This window comes from Crocodylus porosus, unplaced genomic scaffold (genome assembly GCF_001723895.1).
Source record: "Crocodylus porosus isolate Cpor-Errol unplaced genomic scaffold, CroPor_comp1, whole genome shotgun sequence".
NCBI lineage: Eukaryota > Metazoa > Chordata > Crocodylia > Crocodylidae > Crocodylus > Crocodylus porosus.
The window spans coordinates 3,333,294-3,347,904 of NW_017728948.1; the positions used below are offsets into that span (position 1 = coordinate 3,333,294).

The window sequence follows — 14,611 nt, forward strand, 5'->3', positions numbered from 1 at the left end:
GGCGGCCAGGCGCGTCTTCCACCTCCAGCCATGCGGTGAGACCCGGCCCGCGCGAGTGCTCCCGCGGCGCTGTCAGGGGCGGCGTGCGTGCGCGCAGGCACTCGGCGTGGGTGTGTGCGCACCTGCGGGCAGTGTGTGTGTGTGTGTGGGGATGCACACGCACACGTGGAGGCACTGTGTGTGTGTGTCTGCGCACGTGGGGGCACTGAACGTGCGCGCGCATCGAGCGCGCACACTTGCGCTCACTCGCTGGCGGTTTAAAACCCGCCGAGCGGCGCGGGGGGGCTGGGGGCTGGGGCGGCTGGCTCCCGCCACGGGGAAGGGAGACTGCAGTACCCCTTCCAGCTCGTCAACCCTGGTTCGCTTGTGAAATGGGAAGGGTGGGACTGCGCGGGTACCACGGTACAGAGATGTGTGTGTTTTATATTGTATGTAACCCCCCCGCGTGCACACACGTTATCTTAATGCATACTTGTGTGTGTGAGAGGGGGTGGGAGTTCATGCATGCAGGTGTAAAAATCCTTCTCGTTTTTAGACGCGCTGCAAAACGGGGTTCTATATTTGGTCCAAACTTTTTTGCAATCAGGCGAGCAGGCCCACTTTTTAAACATTGTGCAAGTTTGTTTCTATGTGTTGTGTTTTATTTAAACAAACAAGGGGAGGGGGGAAGATCCCTGCTGCTTCCTCAGTCGCGGTGGGGTTTGTATTGCTGCTTTTATTTTCCCTTTTTTATGAGGCTTAGCTAACACTGGATTTGGAGTTTCCCATCTTCTGAAAGTGTTTTGTTCTGGAGCCGAGGGAGCTGTAGGTGGCACAGCTGCCTAGTTTACAAGGCTGTTTTGGAAGTGGTACTCGCACGTACCTGTAACTTTCTTTTTTCTTTGTCGGGTTTGGGGTTTTCCCCTCCGGTCGGCGTAAGAAATTTGCTGCGTCTCTTTAAAACCTGCCCTATTTCTCTCCAAACGCCGGATTGCTCGCTTGGATCCACCAGCTCCCTTGCTCAGGCGCTTGGGTGTGAAGGGTTTTGGGTGTTAATTTTGGGGCGTTTTGCTGGAGTTTGATGTTTTCCAAACAGACAGTGTTGATGCCAGAAGCGTGCATGTGAATAATGTCTATCTGATGGCACTTTGGATGTCTTCCAAGCCTTCATCCTCATCCTTTTTAGATTACAGGAAGAGCTGCAGCGCCTGTTGTTTGGGGCTTTCTTTTTTCCAAAGGGTGTTTTTTTTTTTTTCTGTAAAACTAGTGCCTCGCTGGCTTAAGATTTGAGCTGTTTTGTTGCTTCGCTGGAACAGTTACTATTCCTCCATAGGGAGCTGTTGACCCTGCTGGAATAAAATACTCTGGTCTGCAGCCAAAGCCCTCTGTATAATAGGCATTTATTTTGTGCTTCTCACCTGGGCTGTTCTTGCGGCCTGCTTTTGCAGCCCGGTCTCGCACACAGCTGTGTATTGGGACGAGCTGGGCAACAGTGGAAAAGTCTGCCCTTGTACACCTGTGGTCGCGTACAGCGTGGCCTCATTCTTCTTTGTGGAGGAAGGGGGAGCCTTGGCTACACTAGCGCATCTTGGCCTTGATGGTCTCCGACACCGCTGGCCTTTGCGTAGCTGCTACTTCTTTTTTCTTTTTTAGTGATGATGTCGTACAGGAATAAATCCCCACCCCTGCTCCAGATTCACCTGCACCTGAGGCTTGGCACTGGGGATATTTTTGGTTCTTGACTAAGGTCTGAGGCTCCATGAGTTGAACGCGGTTAGAAACGCTAGGTTGACGTATAGGTGGGAAAAGCCAAGCCCAACTGCACTTTTCCAAGTACATTTGGAAAGCCGCTGTTGTACGGAAGGGTTGTGGTGTACTAACCTGCAAAGTGCTGGCGCCACGGCTTATAGCAACCGGTTTGGAGGATTATGCAACTTATTCTTTCCGCGGAGTCCTCTATAATAACTTTTAGTTTGCTCAGGGCGCCAACAAAAAAAAAAAAAGCACTGCATCTTCAGAACCGCGGCATACCGAAATGGCTTGATCAAGTGTGCAATAGTCTGCTGGTGCTAGTTCAGGAGGGCCTACATCGCTCGCTTCCCAGTCATCTGCTTAGCTCCGAGTTCAGGCACTGAAGACGCTAAAGCTGTCGCTGTGTGTCTGTGCGCGTGGATTTGAATAACCCACAAGTCCAGTAATTGCAGTACGCGCCTTCCTTGGAGTACCGCGGGGCACTGCTGTTCATGCACTTGGATTATAGGTCGTATTTAGATACGAGACGCGTAGCAAATGAAGGGGAAAAGTCATTTCCTCATTGTCCTGGGTGGGGTAAAAAAGACCTCTAGGATGTTGGCCATTGCTCTCTTTAAGGCAGCAGATATCTGTGCCATCCAACAAAAGCTACCGGCGCACGCAGCAGCAACCTGCTCAGCCAGAATCCTTTCGAGAGAAGGAATGCTTCTCGACGCCTCGCTTCCTGCTAAAGGATTTCACTCGGAGTAATTATGGGACGTTGAATAACGCAAGCTGTTGCGATATGTTAGATGACACATCACATGAAACCAAGTCATCTGCCCTGTAAATAAATAGGTAAAGTACTGTGAACAAGTATGTCGGGCGGGGTCATCGAAACGCGGTCACGCCTCGTGATCCTGCGACGGGGAAGCCGAGCGGCACCGTTTGACCTGAGGACGATCGTGATGCCGAGCTCTCCTGAAAGAGCTCTGCGATCTCATCGTGGAAAGGGGTTCTGTTTTCGTAGTTGATTGCAATGCTGATTTTAATCAACTTTTTTTCTTTTTCCACCTGCCAAGTTGAAACCAAGTTAAGGAGAGTCCGGCATGTAGTGCGAAGCTTCTGATAATCAGCAAATCCAAAATATGATGCAGTGTTTAGCAAACTGCCTACCTCCAAACTGTAACCATGGCAGGGTGGGTTTCTTCTGTTGCCTCTCCATGGTTATTTTTGTTGTTTTGTTTTGTTTTTTTCTTTTTCATACTGAAAATGCTCAATGTCTGTCTCGCTTCTGGCCTTGCAAAGTCCTCCTGGATTCCAGGAGCGCAGCTGCGTGCCTGCCTTCTTGCTCATCAGGAATAAAGGTTTTGCAGCGAATACAGCCAGGAACACCTGTGCAGTGCTGTTGCCATCAAAACAAAGCTCACCGTTTTTTGTTTTTTTTGTTTTGTTTTTTTGGTTTTTCTTTATTTCCCTCTTCCAGCTGTGTGTGCTCTGTGAAAATTAATTGGAACCCAGTAAATTTAAATCCTGTACAGCACAAAAAGAAACGCAACTGGCTTCCTCTATTGCAGCTGATGGAGTTGGGTGGGTTTTTTGGGGGGGTGGGTTAGGAGAGCAACATCAAAAGCTGTGGATTGCTAAAGTAAGAAGATGGTGGCAGGGGAGGACGATGCCCCTGTGAGAGGGGCACTGAGGTGTCGCCATCCTTCGCAAAGCTTGCTGTACATCGGGGGTATCAAACCCGCCCTGTGCTCCAGGCTGGATATGCCATTCCCCACAGCTCTGCCCCATATTTCAGCAGCAGGCTCTAGCCCCTCTGCTAGCCTTGGGGGTCCGGACCCCAGGTTTTGACACCCTTGCTGTACATAAGTTTCCCGTCCGCCTTTAAGTTGTGCTGCGGCTTTGCGCAGGAGAGGTCGGCTCGGTGTAAAGCGGAGAGCACCTTGCCCTGCTGCATTACAATGTGGGCCTGGAGACCGGACTTTAGACTCGGCGGCCGGTAGCGAGATGGGTAAGCATTTGCATGGGGCGTTGCTCCCTTGTGATCTGATTTCTAATCACAGGATCCCCCTTCCTTCCTCTTCTGCCCTCCCCCGTCGTGTGCCAGCTATCTCTGGAAGAAGAGACCGTGTCAAGTCCCCACCCCTGCCAGCTCTCGCTCCAAGCTTCGTTTCGTCCTGTTTAGACTTTCGGGGGAAACTGGAGGAATTGGGGGCAGTTTCAAAGCTTTGTGACTAAAGCCCCCCACAACGGGCTATGAGCCAGGTCACAAGGTGGGATGGGGATGGAGGACATGTGGACATTGCCTATGCGTTGGGCAGTAGGATGAGTATTTTTGGAGTCCTGTGTTCATCCCTGCTGCCGGTGCATCCGAAACAAGGTTGAACCTCTGTCGGCCTCTTGAAAAGGATTGGGGAAACCTGCTCTGCCTTTTTTTTTTTTTTTTTGAGCACATCAAGGAACTTCAACTGTTGAGGTTGAATGAAGGCAAGGGTAAGGGAGAACTTGTCCCATAAAGTGATGGGAGTGTTAATAGGAGGCTCTTCGCTCAAGGAGACTAAGCTATACCAAGATCCGATGGCCGGACGCTGGAGCTCGAGCCAGTTCCAATTTTTAGGAATGAGGTGGAAACGTTGTAATGCTGAACAACGGGTCATGGCGGATCGGTCCTCTCTGGAAAGCCTTTCGCTCCTAAATAAGCGTCCAACAAGCGGTGTCCCGGTCCCAAGTCCAATATGCATGGTGGAGGTATGACTTCCCAGGATTTTCTTATGCAGCAGGTCAAACCTACGTGACCACGGCTGTGCAACTGCAAACTTGACCTTCTGGCTCTCTTTTTTTGGCTCCTCCAGATGGTCGCGTTGCCCGCCAACTCCAAACAGGTTTGTTAGTGCTCCTGAGGGGAAGACCCCCCTAGGCATGGGCTGGGCAGGAGGGACGCAATGAAGCTGCGCTGGTGATGAGACGTACATCGAGCCGTTCCCGGGCTGCGCGATGACCTGTTTTGGAGATTAACCAACTGGTCCAGCAAAGCAGGACCACGAAGAGGCAGAAGGCTTGGGGGGAGGGCCTGGGGGTTATGGGGAAGTGCCGTCATCCTTACCCTGCTCTCCCAAACCAGGGAGTAAATAGGGAGGCAGAGGTGAAATAGCCGTGTTGCTTGCACGCACGAAGGATGCTACCGGAGAGGCTCCAGAAATCAAGGCCTGGGCTAGGTGATGGCTGTTGTCTGTTATTTAGACCTGGCGGCTAACAGGTACCCCTTTATATCGGGCCTGCGGGGCACAAACCTTGTCTGCGTTTTTGTTGGGCCCTCCTGCGTCTTCTCCCTTTCCTACGAGCTCGCTCTTTCCCTCGCGTGCAGAGCAAGTGGCAAGCGCTTTCATCTTCATAGGCCTGGACGCACTACGGTGACTCCAGTTTCGTACTGCTGCCGGCTGGTCGGAGCCAGGGGCTGGCGGGGACGTCGGTGCGCTGCAGGAGGGTGGGAGAGTTGTTGGAGGGGCCAAGGTCAGCGGGGATGTGAAGGCAGGGAGGTACAGGACCACGGGGAAGTGTGGGCGGTGTAGAGGAGGTCGGGCGTCGGAGACTCGAGTGTGTCCCCGCCGATCGCAGCCCAGGCTGCTGCCTGCCGGGAGGAGCAGAGGGCACCTGTTCTTACAGGTGTGCGAGCCGAGGTCTGCCTCCTTTGCTCACGTTGCAATAGTGTCGTCTGCTACAGATTTGGGGCCGTCTACATTTGATTTTAAGAATTTTTTTTTTTTTAAACGCTCGTTGCCCACAAAGCAGGCGCGCTCGCACTATTCACAGGCAAGATCATAATAATGCTAACATGGCTCGAAACGTAGAACCGGCTTATCAGTCTGCCGCAGAGCTAGACGTCGGTCTCTTCCGGTGCCGTCGCATCTATTTGCATCTGTGCCGTGGCGCTGTTGAATACGTGGGTAGAGAGCCAGGCGGAGACGCTGCATTTGCACAGGGCAGGTTGTGGTTTAATATTGTGTTTTCTTCCTTTGTCACCACCCTCCAAACTCGGTAAGGAGTTTCCTGGATTGCATGTCCCCCTTTGCAAGCCCGGAGAGATGAGGAAATGAGCAGCTGTGTGATTTTTTTCTCCCCTCCTTCCGCAACCCTTCACTTCACTTCTCTTTTCTTCTCGGTTCCTCTTTTTAACCTCAGCTTGCCCTGTTCCACCCCTGCAGCCTGTGCATCTCCTCCTCGCTGTCTGCGCGATTAATATAGTCTGTCTTTGACCGCATTTTGGTTACTGTACCTTTTCAGAGAGCCTGCACAATGTCTGGGGTAACCGCAGGGTGGGCTGGTGCGAATTGGGGGAGCTGGGGTTGGGAGGGGGCCCTAAACCAGCTGGTCTGGGGGCTTTGCAGGATCGTGGCAAAAAGAAGCTCCCCTTCATGGTGGTGACTCTCTTGCCTGCCAAACTGGTGGCAGTCCTAAGATGTCCTCAGTGCCTTGGATCGCAGGCTTGGAAGGGGTCTTTAAAGGCGATTTGGTCCAACCCCCACCTCCAGAAGAGGTCCCAGCACTCGAACCCAACTCCTTTGGCACGCCTTGGTGCCTCGGCAGCTATCCTAGCACGGTGGCTGATCACCTGGACTCGATCTTCCGAGATCCCTTCCAGCCCTAATGTCTGTGAAACCACGAAATCTTCAAGCAGCGCTCGCTCGGCTCCCTACAGGCCCAAGCCAGTGGCGGCCTTAGGGTTGTTGGGGGCCCAAGCAAGAGAGTCATTTGGGACCCCGTGGAAGCCTAAGTTGAAGCAAGAACAAAGTTTTTAGTAAGTTGTAAGGGGGGAACTGGATAAATAGTCGAGTGTTAAAATGCAAATAGAGCCACTTGCTTGCAAAAACTCCCCCCCCCAAAAATTGCTGTGAAATTTTGGGGTCCCCTAAGGCATGGGGCCCCAGACGGTTGCTTGGTTTGCCCACCCCTAAGGCTGCTACTGCCCAAGCGCACCAGACGGTTTGCGTGGAGACCCTGGGAGATGCGCATCCGGCGCCCGAGGGAAAGAGCACCAAGGTCCTGCACAGCCTTGGTGCCCCGTACCACCCCCCACCTCGCACACGCAGACCTCCTGAGCATCCCCGCTTGCGTCCTTCCTTCGTGCTGCCTTTCAACCTGGCGCACGAGAGCGCGGGGAGCGAGCTGGGAGTACAGCTGGCCAGCAGACCACTTCCAGGAAGAACAGAAGATGAGAAATGACAGTTTTTGCCAGCTTTTACTTTTGTCACCAAAACCTCCTCTCTTTGAAATTGGGCACGCGACGCTGGTGGAGGGGGGAGGATGGGGAAGCTGCTGGACAAGGGCAGCCCTCTGGGTTTAGTTCAGTCCAACTTATTTCAATCTGATTTAAATATTCCTTTTAAAAGCTGAAAAGTGTCTGGAGGTTTGGGGTTGGGGGGGTGTGGGGCAGAGTCTGCGGCTTTAAATAAAGGTGTAAATAAATGTGCGGGAATTGCGGCAAAACTTGCAAAAGGGAACTTTTTTCTTTTTCATGCACTTGTGATGAGAAGGAAATTTCAGTTGTCCGTCTTGAGAGTGCCTCGAGCAGAGATGCCATGCAATGTATTGGTGCCATGGAAGGCTGCTAAGCCCAATTTTACGGGCATAAGTGTATCTGGAGTTTTGCCCAGGTTCATCTTTTTAGCTCCTGAGGAAGGGTACTTGGCACCTCTTCTTCTCTAACTCTTCTCCCCAACCATCTCTATACAGTCAGTCCAATAAAAGCTAACACCTGCAAAAATCCATACTCCTATCTACTAGGTATTTTAAATTCTAGGGTTTTTAAAGGTATGTAGGTACGTATAAACATCCCCCCCCTTAAACTGCTCTCCGTGCCCATAATGTCCACGTATGGGTGGCACGTTTCTGGTCTCCGTGTAAGTGTGCTCGGAGCTGTACAAGACTGTCCCTGCCTGAGGAAGCGACCCCCTAATTCATGGGCTTTGAGAAAGCGGGTTGATCTGGGGTCCTGCCAGGGAGTACAATTGAAGAATATATGTTTTGAACTTCTTTGCATGTGTTTTGCTGCTTGTGGTCTAGTGCAGAGGAAGCGAGTCTCTAGGAGGAACCGAGTTGCGGGGAGAACGGCTAGAGTTGGTTTCGGTACTGCTGTTTCTTAGGCGAGTAGCCAGCAAAAAGCAGGGCTGGAGAGCAGATCCCTAGTTGGTTGGATGCGTCTGGTAGTGCGAGGTTTTTTTTTTGGGGGGGGTTTTTTACATGTTTCCTAATGTTGGAGACCTGCGTGTCTTATGTATTGGAGGGTTGTGTGTGTGCAGTGCACACGCTTATTATCAGTCACGTGAGCAACCACCAAAACACTGTAACCCTTCTTGCAACAGGCTTTTTTAGGCTTCGTGATTTGTCTTTGGTTTCTAACTGTGAAGTGTTCGGTTTCTTTTTAATTGTCGAAGCCCAGTGGACATTCCTGATGTCTCTTCCCTGCGCTCTGTCATCCCTCCTTTCACCCCCTTGGTATCTCCCTTTTATCCGGGAGTTTTGATTATAGCCGCTAACCGTGTGCATATAACCGTTCAGTTGCCTGGATGCAAGGCTGGGCTCCGTATGCTACTCTCACACGACGGAAGTCGCAGAGCAAGATCAAAATGTGTTTGATGTTATCGGGCAGAAAACCCCCGCTTTGCAGAATACAGCGGCTGCAGCTTTGAGCGAGCTGTTATACCTTTTTGGCAGTAGGGTTTAATTTTTTCTTTTTCTCACCCTCCTCTTCCAGCGTCTCCACATCCTTGCCTTGTTTTCCCTGCACTCCTTTCTGCAAGGTACAGCATCTCTTCGGTTCAGCTCGGTGCCTGGCTGTCAGAGAGGTTTCTTAAGGAGGAACCTGGAGCTCGCTCGGTGTGGTCTCCAGCACAATGCGCTCGCTCCGATGTGCAGGGTCACTTTAATTGTTCAATTTTTTTTTTTTTTTTTTTTTTTTTTCCCCTTCCTTCCTACCAGAGGCAAATAGCAAAGAGAGGCAGCAAATCTCGGTGGCTGCAGCAGTGAGAGCCCAAGTTGCAGGATAGCCAGCCCCACGGTGGCATGCGAATTGCTTTTGAATGAATTTTTTTTCTCCCCTGGATCGCCAGCATCTTCGTTCCCCCAGTCGTTTCACTTCTGCGCCGGGGTGGGGGGATCTCCGAGAGCAGGACGGGAGCGTGCACATCTGGGATCCCGTGGGTCGTGCTCTCACTCCACCCATTTGCCGCTCACCAATTGGAAGTGCGAGCGAAAGATGCCCTGGATGGATTCATATCGGAGACGCCGAGGAACAGCAAGCCACTGCCTCTCTTGCCACCTGAATGCAAGTGGCACTGGAAAGCAGGGGTGGTGGCTTTTTTAGGAGCTTTTTAGGGAAGACGGCAAGCCCAGGGGACCTAAAGGTGTTTTGCAGCTTTTAACAGCACCTCTCCTTTTTTTTATTTTCTTTTGAGAAGTAGTGCAGGTAAGTTTTATGGTCTGCAAATATTGAAGCACTACTGTTGCTGGGTGATGCATTTGAACAGGAAATGTAGAAAAGAAGCAGTGTCAGCTCTTTAATTATTTAATCCATGCCAGTAAGGCAATGCTTGATGCATTTCCATGGGCTTTGCTGCTCTGTAATGAAATCTAGGGCTCATTTCTGATCTACTTGCCTGTGTATTTAGGGATGTTGAATGCCTTCCCCCACCAGTATAATTAAATAAGACCTAGGGTTTGCTGTGCAGAGCTGGGATTAATTTTTTAGAAAATGCACGGGGCGTTCTTAACCCCAAGAGGTTTTTCTAGTTAAAAACGGGAATGCTCAAACCTTGCAACAGCCAGTCGAGCTTTACATTTTGCTGGCTCACGTGGGTGAAGTGTACAGCTCTGTGGAAAGAGAATGCATATATTAGATATCTCACACAATATAGACAAATGCAGCCGGGCAGCATCCTTGCTACTGTAGCCTTGAAACCCATCCAGATGAACCATACCAGTTTTTATTGGAAACAGCATCCCAGGATGCATGCTGTCAGTCTAATGTATTTGCTGTGCATGTCGGGCCACTTGATTTGGACTTGCTGATGGATGAGAAGGAAAAAAACGGCATTCCAGATGCAGGTTTCATGATCTCCCTTTCCTCCTCGCCCTCCTCACCCCATTTTTTTTGCTGCTACTTCATAGGGGTTTGTGATTGATCGGGCTGTAGAAATGCCACATAGTTTCTGGGTTTTGCAGCTTTGGTTGATGGATTTATCAGCATTTAAGATTCCCATTTCTGTTCACTTTTTTTCCTCCAGTGCAGTCATGCTGTTTTTGTGCTTCCATAGGCTGTTTTCAGTCTTGCTGGCAAGGACTGCATTCCCTTTTTCTTTGCATAGCATTTTTGGGGCTTTTTGTCCAGAGCCATGACTGATTGATACCAGGGTCAGCTTGCCAGGTGATTTTTGTCGGCACTCAGCAGCATTGCTCTCCTTCTGATCCCTTTAGTGTTTCCGTTATAAAACTTGTTTTTCAGGAGTTTATAGTCCGCTAACTTTTTTGTGTGGATTTGTAGTTGGGCATGGGTTCATACCAGATGCCTTTTTTGGCTTGCAGAATTTTTTTTTTTTTTTTTTTACAGTCATGTTTTGGTCCCACTATAGCTATAGAGGGTTGCTTTTTCTCGGTGCCTTTCTACCTGCGTTAGAAAGTCTCTTTAGATGAAGAAAGAAGGTTTTGTACCAACATACTTAGACCTAACCTCATCCTAAAAATCCTCTCCTGGTACCCGGGGCAAGCATGTCGTTTTGACGACTCGCATGCTTTTCCCCCAAACGAGAGCTTTAGATATCCGTTTCATTTAACTGTTAACTAAATCACAGCTGTCCTTAATGCTCTTCTTATACCATTGCTTTCCCAGTGCTGTAACACAGTGGGATCAGGGCAAAATGATGATCTTTTTTCACAGCAGTTACCTGTAGGGGGATTTTTGGAGCTGCATTAACTATTTCTGGAGCTTTTTAGCATAGCTGCCCAGTGCCAAAGATCAGCCTTGAGAGAGGAGGGGTGCCCTAACCATTGTCCAGAATATTGTTGGAAGCCCTGCAGCTTAGGATCCCAAATCCACAAATTGTATTTAATTATTTTTTTTCCAATGAGGTTGCAATATTTAAACTCCTGTAAGTGAATTCAGTTGGGTAGAGGAGGGGGCTATTAATGAGGTTTTTGCTTCTAGTGCACACATGCACATCTGAAGGTTGCACTGGAGAGCTTTTCCTTGTAGGAGAGAGGTGGCCGGTGTGTAGCACGGGTGCGTCCAAGCAGCTCGGCCAGCATCTGTGTGGCACGTGGCAAACTGGGGGCGGGGACGGGCAGGTCAAGTGGTGCAGAAGGCAGAGCAGCAGATCAGGCAGGGAGCACAGGGCAGAAAGTGGAGCAGCAGATCAGGGAAGGGGGTTGGAGTGGCACTCGGGGAGGGTGCAGGGCTAGCTTATGGCACACCTACCAAAAACATTGCGCACCCCTCCCCCCCCCAACCTTAGAAGACCATCCTGGGCTGGCTTCAATTGCCTGGATCCCAGAAGAAGTTTGGCTTTCTTGCTCTCCAATATAGTGATCACGCTAGAGTTCACAGTGGTTATTTAAGGGGTTTCCTGCAGTAGTTCTGGATAACCCCCTCCCCCACCTTTTTTTTTCTTCCTCCATCTGAAAAAAGAAATGCTAAATAGCCCAATTAAAAAAAAAAAACAAAAAACATTTGTCTGCTTTTCAACCAAACCCCAATGCATCATAGTTCCCTGGCTCCCATCCTTTTTCTTGATTGCCTAATAAGCGCTCCTGTTGTGCGTAAACCCCACGCACTCGTGCTGGACAAAGCGGCTGCGAGCGGCGCAGGAAACGTGGAGGTGCCGTAGTTCCTCTGCTGCGTCTACGTGACACCTGTACGGGAACTCCGGCCAAGAGCATGAATGAAACGGGAGAGCGTATCCTGCTATTGAAGCAGCTGCACATCGCCTGGATTTCAAAGTAGCTTCCTTTTGGGGAATTGCTTCTGGGAGGCACCCTCGCCTGCGCATCTCTCCGGTGGGCTAGATTTGATGAGTCAGCTTCAGAAAGGATTGGGGAAGGGTGTAGGGGGTGTCGACACCGAGCTCTTTTTGTTGTTCGTGGTCGCGAGGGTTGTGGTAGCTGTGTGTCGTTCCTACTTGCAGCGACCTTCCATGAAAAGGTGCGATTGCTGCTTTGGGTGCAGTGTAGGAAGCCCAAAACAACACGGGACGAAATTAAATACAGTGAAGGCAAACGCTTTGATACCAGACATGTCTGATCCCGGGGCTGGTGCGCGGGCGTCTGTTTGCTCGCAAGCGTGCTGTTCAGAGGATGCTGCCTGCTACGCTCTTTCAGCATGATGCTTTTCTCCTTCGCAGCCAGCAATTGTGAAAAATGTTAGTTCTCCCACTTGCAGCCTGGGCTCTTACATTTACCATCGGGTGATCTTGATTGATAGGATTTGAGAAAAGGGCTCCTTTTTTAATTGGTGGGAGTGAAGGGTGGTAAGAAATACTGAGCATTATCTCCAGTGTAATATGTTTAGTGTCTGGTAGGCTGTAAGGATGCAGCTTTTCATTGTATGGGTGGGCGGAGGGTTTGGGTGAGGATTATGAGCAACCGGTGCTGTGGTTGGGGCACTGCCTGCCTGATGCAGAGCGATGTTACGCTGAAAACACGCCCGCCTCACCCATTCTCAGATATGCCCTGGTATTGCACAGGTCCTTTCCGGAGATGACAAGGGAAGGGAATGGGCCTTTCAAGTTGACTTGGAGCAGAGTTTTTTCCAAACTCTCGGGGGGGATGTGACCGGTTTCTACAGGGGGCACGACTGCCCGTGAGCATGAGAGTCGTGTAACTGCTGCCTGTGCACAAAAGCATCCAACAGGTGGGGGGCATGAGAATGAATGACCTTACCTTGGCATGAAACCCCAGAAGTTTGGGAAACTTTTGGACCTTGGCAGGTATAGGCAATGCAGGCTTCTCCACCACGTCCTAGGAAGGCATGCGTCCCATAAGGGATCCTTCTGGGCTGGCACCCTTTGTGAAGGGGTGAGGTGCCTTGAGGAACGCATTAAAAACCCACCAACGAAAGGAGTAAAGAGCGTAGGTAGGACGTGTGTGGTGGGGGGTGTAATATTGTGCACACATGCATGAACACTTTATAAATGTGATAGTCGCCTTAATCCATGCATATCACAACTTGAACTGAAACGTGTATCGCGTTTCAGCGACAGGCGGTTTGCTGCGTCTCAGCTTTGCTGACGAGCTGCCCTGAACCTTCACAGAAGAGAGCAAAGTAATTTTAAAGCAAGAGAACAAAACGGGAGAAACCAAATCGTGTATAAAAGCTGATTTGAGTATTAAAATAGCATAGAGCAAAGAAAACCCAAGCCCCTGCTGAAAAATATCCCTGTTCAGCTTTGCCTGCTAAACAGCTTCTCGCGCGGGAGGCATCTGAGCTCTGGCGGACTTCGAGAGGGAAGAAATTCCAGATCTAAAGGGGAACCGCGGAGAATGACCTCCCATGTGTTTTCACCAGCCCAGCTTGGTGCGTTGATGGTACTTGCTGGAGGATGCTCCTCGATGACCTTAGAAATCTCCATGGGGCACAGGGGAGAGGGTGGTCCCTTGGGTAGATAGGGGTCAGGATGTTTGGGTCAAAACTAGCACCTCTACTTGTGCCAGCGAGCTATTGTGCGGACACTGGAGCCCTAGTTACGCATTTCTGATGCCCCAGCCCTGTCAGATGGGGATGGTTGCTGTGGTTTGCACCAGCTGCAGCTTCTGGGCCATCATTGCAGGCAGCCTTGAATGAAGAACAAGTCTAGCTTTGAGGTTACGAAGGCTTGGGGGACAGTGGCTAGATCTGAATGTGAAAGGTAGGGTCTCGGCCATCCCACCAGGTTTTTACCAACTGGGAGCCGCTCTGTGCCCTCGTGTACTTGAGCACTGCTTGGTGTAAGAGTTGCACCAAGGAGCAACTCGGCTTAATGCCTCTCCTGGGGTTGGATGGGACCTCCCGTGGTCCTTGGTGCAAGTCAGGACCACCTAGGTTGACTGTACTGGAGGATAACTCTACATGCAAATCCACAAGCATTTCTCAGCCGTACGGGAGCTGAACACCGTGATGACCGATCTTATTGGACTGGAATACCCTAAAGCCAAAAGTCTCCCATTGGCCCATGTTTGGTTGTCCTTTAACTGCCAAAGTCCCAATTGGTCTAAGAAAAGAGATCACCTCTACCACGAGTTTTGGTTCCTCTTGTGGGAAATAAGGGACTTATTTCAAGGTGACTGGTGCAGAGAGGAGTAAGGTTTTGGTAGCCTGATGTGTCAGATGCTCTGTTCCCGGGCAGTTAGTCTTGAAGGCACTACTTTGCTCTACCTGAGGCCCATTGCAGGTAGGTGATAAAGGGTTAATATGATCTCACCACTGTGATAAATTGCTGGGTCTACACTTAAATCTTAAGTGGATTATTACCACCTTTTTCTTACCTTGGTGTAAGGCAACCCCAGGGGTCTCTTTCATCCGTACAAAGGCAGGAGGACTACCTTTCGCCTCCCAAGCACCGCTTCTTGCAGTGCGTGAATAATGAATTTCTGTTCAGTCTTCTCATCCAGACGTTAATCAAGCTGATTTCTTAATTGATGAGGATGTGTAATTTGAGTTGACAGGTTTTGAAACCTCACCTTGTATCATTTTGGGTTTCTCTGTATTTAACGCTTCTTTTTGGTTGAAAGGAAACTCTGTGCATACTTCCAGGGCTCTGTCTCTGCACCTTTTAGCACTTATGGTCGCTTATTGATTTTCATACATACTTTGGGAGGGTAAAATTAGTCCTATATGGACATTTTATAATGTTTTCTACCACTCGCGCAAGTT

General features: G+C 50.2%; 1 protein-coding gene across 4 annotated transcripts in view; it reads left to right on the plus strand.

Moving 5' to 3' along the window:
• SLC4A11 (solute carrier family 4 member 11) overlaps positions 1-14,611 on the plus strand; it is a 217,339-nt gene that overhangs the window by 68,107 nt on the left and 134,621 nt on the right. Inside the window, exon 1 of one of the 4 annotated variants that reach the window (XM_019552991.1) lies at positions 7-35. The exons of the other annotated variants lie outside the window; for them this stretch is intronic. The gene's annotated coding sequence lies outside the window, so the exon portion shown is untranslated. Of the gene's footprint in view, positions 1-6; positions 36-14,611 lie in introns of those variants that run through there. 4 annotated transcript variants of the gene reach the window in all.